The sequence below is a fragment of the Microtus ochrogaster genome, linkage group LG7_11 (genome assembly GCF_000317375.1).
Source record: "Microtus ochrogaster isolate Prairie Vole_2 linkage group LG7_11, MicOch1.0, whole genome shotgun sequence".
Taxonomy (NCBI): Eukaryota; Metazoa; Chordata; class Mammalia; order Rodentia; family Cricetidae; genus Microtus; species Microtus ochrogaster.
Window position 1 is genome coordinate 10,226,637 of NC_022032.1, and position 13,856 is coordinate 10,240,492.

Here is a 13,856-nt window from a genome sequence, read left to right on the forward strand (position 1 = left end):
CAGGACCGAGGGATTATTCACGTTTTGGGTGACGTCCTGCGTGGGATGGAGCGAGATGATGTAAGACTTCATCATGCTACCCAGAACGGTCTGCAATTTAAAACTCATGAATTGTTTATTTCTGAAACTTTCCACTTAATATGGCCATACTAAAATTGAACCATGACTGACTTGGAAAGTGCAGTTATAATAAGGGGGTGGTGGCTACTCTGAACACACAGGTTGAGTTTTAGAACACGGATTTTGCAGGAAAGAGGGGAGAAAATGTTACCAAGAAGTAGTATGCATCCAAGGATGATAACGACGCAGAGAGAATGCAGCAGCTGAGAAAACAGCTGTGAGGTTGAGGGGGGTATATTAGTTGTGATAGATAGACATCTCTGAAGAGGTGACATTGGGGGTTCCTGGACACCAAAGGAAGCAAATGCTGGTGATTTTGCCATAGAGCAAATCAAGAAAAACCTCAAAGACTGACACAATTTGGAACTGATAGAGTGGATGGCGGGGGTCAGCAGCGGGCAGACCAGTTCTTGTTAGTGTTAGGAAGAGTGGGCAGGTGGGAAGGAGGAAGTAGCCTTCAGGATGATTATTATTGAGTCTCTTGCTTCTTAGAAGCTGCAGTTCCTTTGAGGACCGCTGGGGGGACACCGAGAAAGTAGGGTAGGTGGGAAAGAGCAGATGGGGTTCTGGGTCTTGTGTCTTGGCAAGAGCAGGCTTGAGAAGCCTTTGGGCTGTGCAGGAAGTCTTTGGAGAGCTAATGGAGAACAACAGCTTTAGAGACTATGGGCCAGTCGCTGGGGGCATGAGATGGTGCAGTGGGGAAAGGAGCTTGCAGTCCAAACCTAGTGACCCGGGTTCAAACCCTGTCATCTACGTACAGGTGGATGGATAGAAGTCGTTATACAGTGTTTCCCATAACCTCTCCAAGTACTCTGCTGCACCCACTACCACCACCCCGGGGAGAGAGAGGGAGGGAGGGAGAGAGAGACAGAGACAGAGAGAGAGAGAGAGAGAGAGAGAGAGAGAGATAGAGATTAAGTAAAGTTTTTAAAATATAAAATGGGTTTATTTGGTGGCTTTTGTTGGGCTTGTGGGAGAGGTGGGACAGGAGTGACAAAGGCCCAAGGCCTTTGATACGTCAGTTCTCCCTTCGAGGCTGTGGTCTTCGCCTCATCGTAGGGAGTAGAACATAGCATCCTTAAAAGCAGTGGAGTTGGACTTTAAGGGATTACATTAGTGTTGTAGTGTTGCTAAAGTAATTACTACAAACTCCATGGCTTAAAACGGCAAAATGTGTCTTCTCACAGTGCTGGAGGGCAGAGGTCTGCAAGCAGGCCCCTGCCCCCCCCGCCCCCCCCAAGGCTGGCAGGCATTGTATTCCTGAACCTCCTAGCTAAGGATGGTTTCTGGTGTTCTGTGACTGGTGTCCACCTCACTCCAGTTTCTGTCTCTTCCCTATGTGGCCATCTCTTGTCTATGTCCTCTCCTCCTGTCCTACTTTTGTAGGGACGGTGCTGACAGCTTTACAACTGACCTGGATAACAGGAGGACTTCACCTTGAGATTCTTAATTACGTCCACAAGGTCTTTTCCAGAAAGGTCACAGGCTTCTGCGTGTGGGATGCTCTCTTGGGCTTTTGTGTACTATGTGTATTCCAGCGTTCTCTCCCTGTGGTAAGCGTATACCCTTATATGGAGTCTTAGTGCTCTCAGTCCTGTTGATGACTGACTTGCTCATTTCCCAGATTGTATGACTGGAAATGAGGAGAAGGGGTGGGCAAAGGAACACCCTGTTATCTGGTCGAGTTCTGGGAAAGGCAGAAGAAGGTAGGGTGAGCTTAGCCCTATCAAGAAAAGGACAGTTTTTTGAATTAAACAGCTGAGGGCGGGATTATGGTCCATTCATTCCTTTTCTCAAGTTTGTTTGTGTGTGTGTGTGTGTGTGTGTGTGTGTGTGTGTGTGTGTGTGTGTGCTTTCCTAGCTCTTTATTAGGACTCAAAACTGTTCAATTTGAAAGAGGTGAAAGATTAAGAACACACATGCCTTAGGGGAGGGCGGTGAGAAGGGGGATGAGAAGGGGAAAATGAGGCAGAAGGCAAGATCCAAGCTCTTCCTCTGACTCTCTGTGAAGACAAAATGGGACACCTCTGTTCTTCTCATAGTTTTTTTTTTTTAATGTCTTGTTTTTGTCTTTGCTTCTCTTTCCAAAACTGGAAAAGAGACTCAGGAACTCAGAGGTGGAGGTGGTGTATTTGAAAGGAAAGTCTCCAGGCACATTTTATACCTCTGACAAATAAATCAGGCAAGAGGGAAGAGTTCTCGTCGCGTGCCCTCTGTGGGTGAGCGTGAACAACAAATCTTGACAGAAACAGTCCAGTGAAATCCTTAATATACCATTCACACAACACTGTCCACTTGAATGCCAAGAGAGGCAAGTCAGCATTTGTTGTTTGTTTGCTCTGAGGAAGCATTGTAAACATATCACTTCATGTCCCAATGAGCCTAGAAAAGAAGTTTTTCAATTGGATGGAAACCCAGGTTCAGGGAGCTCGCCTTAAGAGACCTGGTGAAACCTGTTGGTTCCAGGATTAAAGCTCTAGTCTGTCTGGCTTTGAAGTTTCTGTTCTATCTCCTCCCACTGCCACCTTTGAGGATTTGAAGGAAGGAGCCAACAAGCATTATTTAGATGTGACGTTTCTCCATGTCTTATCTATCAGAACCTTTATTTTTCTCATATTACAAAGTAAACATTGAACATGAGCATGAATATTTAATCCAATCTTATTATTTAATTACAATGCTTATTTCATGGCAGAGGAGCCACTGATGGGCCATACACGGTGGTACATGTGCCAGGTGACCTTGAACTCAACTTCCTTCAAACCCTCAAACCCATAATGCACTTGCTGGGGGATACTCTGGTGAACCCTTCAGTCCTATCATTGAGGGTAGGGCCAAGAACACAGACGTCAGGTTTTTTGCAGTTGGGTGACTGGCAAATCTGAGAAAGGAAGAGTTCCTAAGGAGAGATCAAGAACCATTCCCTTCAAAGCCAAGGTCTTCACCCCAGTGACGTGTTTCAAGGACGCGTCTTGTCTGCCAGAGGGAAGGATGAAGCGGATTCTTCCCACAGGTCTGGGAATACCAGATGACTGAGTCACCGTGTCTGTCAAAGCTCAGGTCCTCAGGCGCTTTTTACCTTGTAATCCCTTTGTTGGAATTTCAGGGGTTTCAAGGAAATCTTTCAGAACCCCATCATGAGGGAAGACTCCGTTTTAGCTTTGCTGCTTTTTAAGCTTCTGTCGGAGAAAAGAGGAATCCTGCTATTCCAGATGACATCAGCGTCTCTGACGTTTGAATTGATAACCGTGGCTATATGCGTATAGTCATGATTCCAGCATATAAAATGTCTGAGACGAGCTAAGGAGGCAAGATGCCTTTGGGGTCAGGTTCTGGATCTTCCTTCTACATCCACCTAGCAACAGAAGCCATCTTTCATGTCCCACAGGCTGTGGAGTAGCCTGGCTCATGTCTCTAATACAGCCTCTAGGTAATATGGCATTACGATGCTGGCTGGAGCCACACTGCAGAACTCATGCTCCGCCTTGGAAGAAAGGGCTGTGGGGGACAGATGACAAGGGTTCCTTGGGCTTTATAGAACAATGAGTTAGCCTATGCAAGGTGCCAAGTGGTGTCAGGTGGGTTTTATATCCGGGTACAGCTTTTGCTTATTACCTCACTTCCGGTTTCCATGCGGCAGAACTTTAAATGTACCCAGGGTGAGTACCCAGGGTGAGCCCACGCGGTAGGCATTCCCACAGGCCTTGCCTCTCTTCTCATAGTTTCATAGGTATTGTTTGGGGGCTTCTGACCAAAGAAGAACTGCTTGAGGAAAGAAGATTTGTTATTCACTGATCTTTGACTAGAAGGGCCTCTGTTCTATTTTCTAACTCATCTAAGTGAGTTTCTCTAGCCCCAAGGCTTCTCCAAATACTCTAGTCCTGGCAATCAATCTGATTTCCCTCTGGGCTCAGATATTTCCCTGGCTCACAAGAGACACAAGATCTTCACTAATTCATTGGGTCTCCCCGAGTCTTTAGTAACTGTACTATGTCTAACTAGATCAAGCAAGAAGATCCTCATAGCTCTGAAATGCCTCCATTCTGACATCTGGATTGACTCCGGGATACCATTTACCTCCAGTATTTTGCTGGGACTCCGAGGTTCAGCCTTCCTAGTGAGCACAGACAAGACATGGGGCTGTCAACTGACGTGGTAGCAGTGCAGTTCTGTTGAGTTCTGAGGGCTCGGTGTTGAGTAGATCCGATTATTGACCAGAGACTGACTACAGACTTCATTAAGAACAAAACCGCAGAGGTGTTAGAAACAGAACAGGAGGAGCATGTGGATCGATTACAATGAGCCAGCCCATTGATTCATGGATAACTTGAGAAATGATGGACAGTTGGGCTACTTAATCTCTTTCTTGAGCATGAATTAATTGGTGCTTGTGACTAGTACGAAGGATTTGACAGGCAAAGAAGAACTATCGCATCTTATATCTGGATGTGAATTCAAGTAGGCTGAATGTGAGCATGAACTTACTGAACAAAACAAAACAAAAGCCCTTAGGATTCTGGATTGCATTTTATACAAGGGACAAGACCACGGAGAATAATAGTCCCAGATATTTTTGTAGTAGCATTGGCTGACAGCCACCAAGAGCAATACATGGTTGTGGTTCTAAACTCTATGCAGTATCACAAAAGAAAACTCTAGAATGCATACTCTCCAGACCTCGCCCTGCATCTGTGGCATACATAATCAACAAAGACACAGGGTTAGCTGTAAGATTTTTGAAAATAATTTATTGTTATTGTTTTAAATCATGTTTATGTGCCTGCAGAGGCCACCTATGTGTTCTGGGAACTGAACTCAGGTCCTCTGAAATGACAATAAATGCTCTTAATGGTTGAGCCATCTCTACAGTTCCTTGAGATGTTGTTTTGTTTGGTGTTATTATTGGGTTCTTTTTCAAAATCCTTGTTAAGTTTGAAACCACAGGTTGTTGTTGTATATTGTCCTTGTTTCTGATAGTGAGCAGATCCTGCATCTAGAAACTTCGTTTTGTTGATCTACAAGCAAAGAGTTTGTAGAGGGCACTTGGATGAAAGGTTGGGCTAGCATTGGATTTGGGGACAGAGAGACTAGAATCATGGGGACTTCAAGACAAGAGAGATTTTCTTGATGGAAAACTGGTTGGAAGTCAAATATTCCAAAGATTCAAAATGTTTACTATGGTGTGTGTGACGGAAAGTGCTTCCGGATTCCGGGTGAGGAAGGTCCAGTTACCACACTGAAACGACACTGTTCTAGAATGAGTTCTTTCTGGAGAGTGGCCAAGTTCCTGAGTCTTGCATTCAGTTGGGACAAGAAGCCAACATGAGAATTACAGGTGGACCACTGTGGGCATACCGGATAGCCTGGAGCATCTTGTTGAATGTGTTTACCCACGCACACACAAACAGAGCTCTAGAGGCCCTGATAGCGTGGGGTATATTTGCTACATTAATCTTTTTAAGTGAATGCCATTCTGTTTCAGCCACATCCAGCAGGTTTGACAGCCAATGCCATAGTGGATAATCACATTGTCCACATTGTCACCAGACTAAGAACATACCTTTCCTTCAGCTTTCTTGTCACTGGGGAGAAAAGGGTGGTTAAAAACACACCAACCAAATGACCATGTTCCTCGATGTCCTGGCTGCCGACTTACTTAAGATCTCTTAACGTCTATGCCCTGCTAGTGCTGGAAGGGGTGTCCCACACTGAGATGCCATCTGTGCCTTGGGCATCCTGGGGCTGGGCTCTGTGAGCTTGCTTTAAGGTGGAACTCGGGTACCTGGCACAGAGGAGAAACTATTTTTGCTCCATCTCCACTGAGCCAGATCCTAGCTCAGATTGCATTAAAGGAACCATCTCCTTCCTTTTTTCCTTCGTTGCTAAGGAATAGCTTTTCCTCTCAGATTGGTGTTCTTTCCCTGAAGAAGTCCCAACCTACACACCGCTTGGTAGTAATTTAAAACAAGCCAAAGAGCCGCGGGTCCTATTAGAGGCACAAAGCAACCCACTAAGAGTCATTAAGGGTCGTCGGGGTCTATCTTTTAACTAAACATGGAGTGCTATTTTAGAACAAAGGAGGCTTTTCCTCCTTGGCAAACATGGCTCCGCTGTTCGGTTTTCCCAATTATGGGCTGCGCTGCCCCCTGCTCTTGGGCCTGCCGATCAACCTTTTTGTTAATCTCGCTACCTCTTGCCCAGGGGCTCCTGACTGAATGCATTCATTTCTGGGCTGGGGTGAGGTGGGAGGGAGTGGGCATGCTTTCATAGAAGCGTACTTTCCACCCTGATCTATGCATCAAACATTAGACTGACCTGCTTACTTGCTGTGGAACAAAATGAATGAAGCGGTGGCCCCTCTCTGCAGGCGCACATGTTCACATGTGGCATTTCCGTTGTGGATGGGCTGGAAGCTGGGCTGCAGAAGCGGGTATGGGGTTGAGGGTGGGGGCAGCTGAACCAGAGTGCAGATGCAGCTCCCACACTGGCTCACAGTGGTTGGTTCCTGTCTAGCTTCTCCCAGAATGTTCGAATCCACACTTCAGGCCATTGTCTGCTTCTGGGACCACACAGCTCAGAGTGCGTGTAGTTTTGGTACCAATCTGGTTTATAAAATTCTATTGTTCCAAGAGCTTGCTAGATGCGAGCTGGGTTTGAGGGAGCCGCATATGGGCAGGAACCGGTGAGAGGACCCTGGTGACTCCAGCTCACCCTGCTCATTCTCTCAGCCAGCTCACAGTGCCGGTTTTGTCCTGGGTGGGCAACGCCCTTTAACTCATCCCTGTGTACTGCCAGTGTCACAAACTGGTCTCTCGCACACTCACAGCCATTACTGTGCGGATGTTTGCTGAAGAAAAGCAACCAGCTATACCATTCAGCTTACTGAATGAAGGTGTCAAGGTTATTCTCCAAGTTAAGCATTTGAGACAAGTTCATTTTTTATTTATTTATTTCGTGTTCACATATATACACCTTCTAATGGCTTTTTCTCTCTCCCATACGTGGACCTGTTCATCTTTCAGGATTCCTGAACTATAGAAAGTCTGGGATTCTCCCTCTCATCCCCCATTCTCGTGCCCAAGGCCTCTGGGTGCTCCCAATGGGCTTCTTTCATCAGAGAACACTAGGACGCTTCAGGTAGAGAGGTAGGCCATGCTAAACCACCACAGCCAGCCATCAGCCTGGACTGAACTCTAAGGAGCTACCTGAGAATGATGTTCGGCCAATCAGCTTTAGGGCCAGAAGATACTCTTAGGGGAGCTGGAGAGATGTCTCAGTGTGAAAGAGCTTGCTGCTCAGGTGTTGAGAACTGGAGATTGGGTCCCCAGCACATACGTAAAAGCTGGTCATGACAATGCATGTTTGTAACCCCAGCGTCGGGAACCCCAGTGTCGGGGTGAGATACAGGCAGATCCCAGGGGCTCACTGCTAGACCAGCCTAGCCAAATTGGTGAGCTTGAAGTTCAGTGAGGGACCTTGTTTCAAGAAAATAAGATGGAGAGGGAAAGAGGAAGAAACCTGCACACACACATCGACCTATGCATTTTCTCCATTAATCCCTTTTCCCCCCCATATTTTCTATGAGAATCGTGCCATTTACTACAGGGTTGAAAACACAGGAAACATCTAGATGATTCTAGAGCGAGCTCGAAGTTGCAGAAAGTACTGACACATCTCAGTTCTTTTCCAAGGTTAAGCTTTAAAGAATAATAATAAAATGAAAGCTGTTTCTCTCTGATGTTCCCAAACATTATAGTGTCACGCTATATTGACTAACTTCAGCTGACGCAAGGAAAGAAGGAAAAAAAAGAAGGAAAAAAAATAAAAGAAGTGGCGATGGGTGAGTCACCAGCTCTCAGAGGCAATTATGCAGGGCACAAAGCATCTGCAGGAACAGCTCCGCGGTGGAGGGAGTCAAAGTCTAGAAACAAAGGCTCGGGCACTTGGGTGTGGGGTTTGCGCCTGCGTGGCTGACCGCCCTGCGTAGGATGGTAATCACAGGCTGCCTGATGGAGATCTGCGTCCTTTGAAGTTCTTTTTTTTTTTTTTAAAAAAGTGATTTCAATTATAGAGCAATTGCTCTTTTTTTTTTTTTTTTTAACCGTGTCCAGGGTAAAGCCAGGTTCTAAGATGAGCAGGAACTAGGAGAATGGTTTAAAAGCTGTTAGCCATTTTGGTGAAAGTATCAATTTCCTTTTGATGGACAGAAGGTAGCTTCCGAAGCGTCGGGTGGGTGTTGCGTTAAACCCGTGCCCAGGCAGGTAGATAACTACTGAGGGCTGACCAACCTGGAGGCCGTCTCCGCTGCCGCTGTCTTCTCTGGAGGTGTGGCTGAGGCAACTCTGGGCTTTTCTGGGTGAGTTTTTGGTGGGAGACTGTTAAAATTCGAATATGGTGTGTTCCTGTCAAGAGGTGCATGGAGCTTAATTTCCCATAGCAGCAGGGCTGGGAGGCATGGCCTTCGTGGGAAATGTTTAGGTCTTTGGACCGGAGCATTCGTGAATAAGATTAGTGCCGTCTGGAGGGCGTGAGCATCTTCCCAGGTAGCCTTTTACGACATTTCACAAGGAAACTCGCAGGAACCTCAGCAACTGTCCACACCACCTTCTTTGGACTTTCAGAACTGTGAGCCAAATAAAACTTGTTTCTTCATAAATGATCCGGACTCAGGTTTTATGTTATGGCAAAAAAAGAGGAAGAAGAAGAAGAAGAAGAAGAAGAAGAAGAAGAAGAAGAAGAAGAAGAAGAAGAAGAAGAAGAAGGAAGGAAGAAGAAGAAGAAGAAGAAGAAGGAGACACAGAAAAGGGGAGAGCACCCACCTTTTCTTTGGAGGTGGGGGATCATAACAGACTGGAAACTCAGCGGTGAGGGATCCCACAGACGACCGGCTGGCCTGGCACCTCGTTGGTAGTTGCGCCTCCAATATCTATGTTATCTTCAACACCGTCAAGCCTCATCTACGAAAATCTTATTTCTGGTTTCAGTGATCCCTCTGAGGAGTTAAAGGTCTACATGGATCTATGAGATCATGAGCAGTGGTGGTCCATGAGCAGGGGTGGGGGAGTGCTCACCAGTAGACACAGTGAGGCTGCTGTACCACGGATGAAGTCCAGAGTCAGTCTGCTGGTCTTGGGGTTGAGTGGCACCAAAAACTGAGCTGCAAAGGGCATGAGAATCCTTTGCAGTGATGGGAGGGGGCCCAGAAACGCCTGGGTTAGGAAGCAAGGCGAAACGCTGGATTCCATGCAGAGAGTGAGATGGAGTGTTCAGAGCTCTCTAAATCTGTGGTACCCAGAGCCGTCTGATATTACAGAGGGCTTTTCACTGACCATCCTAAAGTTTCTGGTGGCTCACTGTGCCAATCCGAGACCATCATTGCCACCGGGCAGGATAATACCATTCTTTCTCTCAGTTCTCGAGCTTGCTCTGAGTTTGATTGACAAAGGCTTTGCTTTAGGGTTTTTGTCTGGTCTGTTTTGGTATGGGGAGGGCATCATTTCCAATGGAAGGGCTAGTTTCAGTGTCAGACTCTTGCAGTTTGAACCAGCGTCGGTCAGTTATTGAATCGTGCTAAACTGGACTTCCTTCTTCCCTCACCCTTGCTGGGGACTGCGGACCCCCAGACCCTGAATTTCCTGTGACCCTCCCCCCCCCGGAGTAAACAACTTGTTTTTCTGTGCTTGCAGCTGCTTTGAACAAACAACTTGTTTTAGCAGCTGCTCTGAGCACAAGACCCTCAGGAGTTCCCAATGGCAGGGGAATGGTTTCTGGTGGGCTTGCAGCTGAGAGTTAGGGCGTGGCCGTTAGTCTTGGTGTTATCCGTGTCCCTGTTTCAATCTTCAGCCCATTGCCCGACTTGCAAACCACACCTTAGCGTGTAGCTACAACACTGATCAACACTCTGTTAGCCATGGTGTTTGCAGAGACCCCCATACACAGTGGCCAGTGTCCAACTTCTGCCTCAGCCAGAACCACCAGAACCCCAAGCAGGAAATGTTGATCATTACAGATGAAGCACAAACACCTACCGCAAAACAAGAGTGGTAAAAATAACTAACGCACACGGAACTGTTCTATTCTGGGGCTGAGCCATTTAGAAAGAAAGGTCTCACTGTCTTTACAAATCCCTGACTTAACAGGGATTATATTACGGTGAACAAAACGTGGCTAAGGTATGAGTGCTTTCCCCAAGCTCACATAGGTCGTGGGCACAGAACTGGGGCTGGGGCTGGAATTGCTGAATCCTGGACTGGAGAATGCCCACAGAATCTTGTGACTTGCCTGTGCCAAGTTATATGGGATGGGGACAGTTGCTGGAGAGTCAGTGGAGAGCGTTAGGAATTCTACAGTGGCCTGAGAAGTGGCAGAGGTGGGCCATGGCGGCGGTGCCATAAAGAGATGACAGGAAGACAAAAGAGCTTGCTAAAACACACGGCTGGGTCAGCTACTGTCTTCACACCACACTGAGATAAAATGACAGTCTGAGCCACATCTTGGATGCAAAAGATGTGACGAGGTTGGACTCTGACACAAGGTCATGAGATTGACAATTTTAGTTATTGGCTTGACTTTCTCATCTTCTCATCCAGAAGTCAAGAACCCCATCTTGGATCCCAGTACCCCTCTTCCATTCCATCATAGCCTCTACTCTAGTCTTTAACCCCATCTTGGATCCCAGTACCGCTCTTCCATTCCATCATAGCCTCTACTCTAGTCTTTTTTCCTACCTGTACCACCTCCAAAACAAAGTCTACTCCAAGGCTACTGGCAAGGAGGAGGGGCTTCTGAAGTTCAGGGCCACTGTCGAGTTCTTAGGGGGTTGGAGAGGGAAGGTAGGGACTGAGGCCACCTCGTTCTTTACCCATAGCCCAAGGCCTTCATGCATTTATAAGTTCAAGAATCCAAGCTGGTAATCAACTCTCCTTGCTTTCCATTTGCTCAGAGTGGGTGGGAGAGAAATGTTGTATTTCTACCACATGGGAGGATAAAAATAGCTGTAGAATATGTTTCTTGTTTAAAAAAAAAAACAGTCATGAGCATTTAGCACCTGAATACCTACCAAAGGAGCCCCAGGGAAGACATGAACAGAGGCGTGTGATGTAAGGGCAGGCAATGATTGTACTTAGATTCTTGATATCCTGTAGGCTTATTCACAGTAGAAGCTTCTGGGGCCCTCAGCCCGGAAGAATGAAATATAAAAACACAGACCCAGAATGCAAATGACTCATTTTGATATCACACACACACACACACACACACACACACACACACACACACACACACACACACACCCTGTAGTTTAATTTGAAGGAAACACATTGGTAACACATGCTACCTGAAGCTGCCCCTTCAGGGTCTGTTACTCACCACCTGATTAAATTTCACCTGCCATCATTAGCCTTACCAAGTTCTCCATAACAGTCTCACAGAAGCTGCCGCAATGAAAGAATTGATAATTTGGTATCTTCTGTTGCCAGAGTCCTGTAGGTTATGATGGAAGGCGATTTTAATGTGATGTAGTCTCAGGGATTTAAAACATGGCTCATTTTCACAGACAAACACAGACACACACACGCACACACATGCACACACACACAGACATACACATACACATACAGAGAGACAAACAGACACACACATACACACACGCACACACACAGACACGCACACACACACGCACACTCATGCACACATACACAGACACACACATACATAGACACACACATAGACATGATACACACACACAGACACACACATAGACACATACACACACACAGCAGAGATATAAGTTCTATATTAAAAAAAAACCAACAAAACAATCTGTACACACAAAGAATGAAAACCATCCAAGAACTACTATATCAGCAGATACATTAATTTATCAGTCAGAAAATTCAAATGAATGGGACACTCGTGTATTAGAAGGGCTGACCTGGTGAAATGGATCAGTGAATGAGTGCTTTCCCCTTATCAAAGCCAGAGGCTTTTCCTGCCGCAGGCATGTGTGTATTACTCCTGACTGGAGCTGGAACGTTGTTCATGCTGTGTGAGCATTCTACCGTAGCAACATCCACAGCCCTCCCTTTTTTTCCTTTTTCTTTCTTTTTAAAAAATGCCTTTGAGTGAATAAAAATGTACTGTGTAAAATACATCATTTGGCATATTGATTATTTCAAACTGAAATCCTGCCATTCCTTCATGATCCATTTTTCCTTCTCTAAGCAGGGTAAAGGCATCATGTCCTCGGACTTCACCCTTCATTGGCTTGTGAAGATCCCCACACATGTGCATTTAACAAAACGTATGCTTTTCTCTCACGAATCAGCTTTTGTATTAATTGGGTTCTTTCATCTCTCCAAAGAGCTCCTGTAAAATCTATGAGGGAAGGGGAGCTTGCTGTCTCCCTTACGACATCTACTCTTATTCCAGAGAAATAAATTGGCTTCCACAGCAAGCCTGCTCCACTCTCCCTGGGCAGTCATTTGACAATTACTGACTTGCTCTCAGGGGCTGCCTCATATCACGTAAAATTTAGTTCCGGGTCTCCACTTCTTAGACTACAGCTACTGGAGAGCAAGGCTGGATTTTATTGCGCCTCAGCAGCATGGGAAAATTTTCCTGGACCACATGATCCCCTTTGTAGACACTCGTTGAACAAATAATTAAAAAGAAATCCTGAACTTTTCACCTCTGTCTGCGTCATTCATGGTGCTAACGGGAGATTTTCTTTCACCCTGTCTCTCTGCTTTATCAGTCTAAAGATACATGGAACACTGAGCAGGGATGTCCTGCTACAGTCGCTGCCAGAGTCAACCGTGAGCTCTACCACTTCCAGTGGACGGGAGTTTCTCAGGACACAGAAACAACAGAATTCATTTCTGCTGATGAGATTTGGAAGAAGATGGTGAACCATTCAGTGCAAACCAGCTAGCTTCAGTAGAAGATGGATTCACACCTGTGCTTGGAGCCTTTACCAGACAGGTCCATGTGTTGGGACTCTTAGCATTGTTTTAAAGGGCGCGTGAGCCCACTCTTCTGAGCTCAAGTGGTTCCTCATCTTGGTCCTCAGCCACCGGCCTATCTTCTGGTGTAGTTTTGTGGACATCACTGTTACAATGCCTGATGTTGGTTTATTCCCCTCCTAAAGGTCAGAGCTTCACTCTCATGAATTAAACTTTACTTCAAAAAAATAAAAGCAAAGAGAGGCAGAGCTAAGTACTTGAGACTTTTCAGTGAGGAAGAAATGCAGAGTTTCCTGGCACAGATAATAAATTCCCTCAATGTCATTTCCCAAACCAACACTCTGTGGGGATCCTTCTAAAGAATTCAGGAATAATCCCAGCTTCCTGCTCTGCTCTTTCAAGGCACAGTGGAGCTGGAGATGAGATGCGCCCATACCATAAGGCTTATGTTGTCGGCCCAACTCCTGCATGGGAATGGAGCCTTCGTGGATTAGGCAGGGCTCTCCAGAGGAACAGAATGGATAGCATGTGTTTGTATTGGAAAGGGGATGTACTAGACTGGCTTACTTGATAGACGCTGGGTAGGCCAAAAATGGCTGCCTGTACTCTGGAGAGCCTGAGAATTGCTGCTCTGTTCACAAAGCTGGGTGCTTCAGTCAGAAGGCCAGCCTAACGCTGAGGGTCTGGAAGATTCCTGGAAGTCACTGGCTTCAGCCCATATTGGAAGCCAAAGAAGCTGGAATCTGATGCTGGTGAAGAATGGCAACAGCTGCA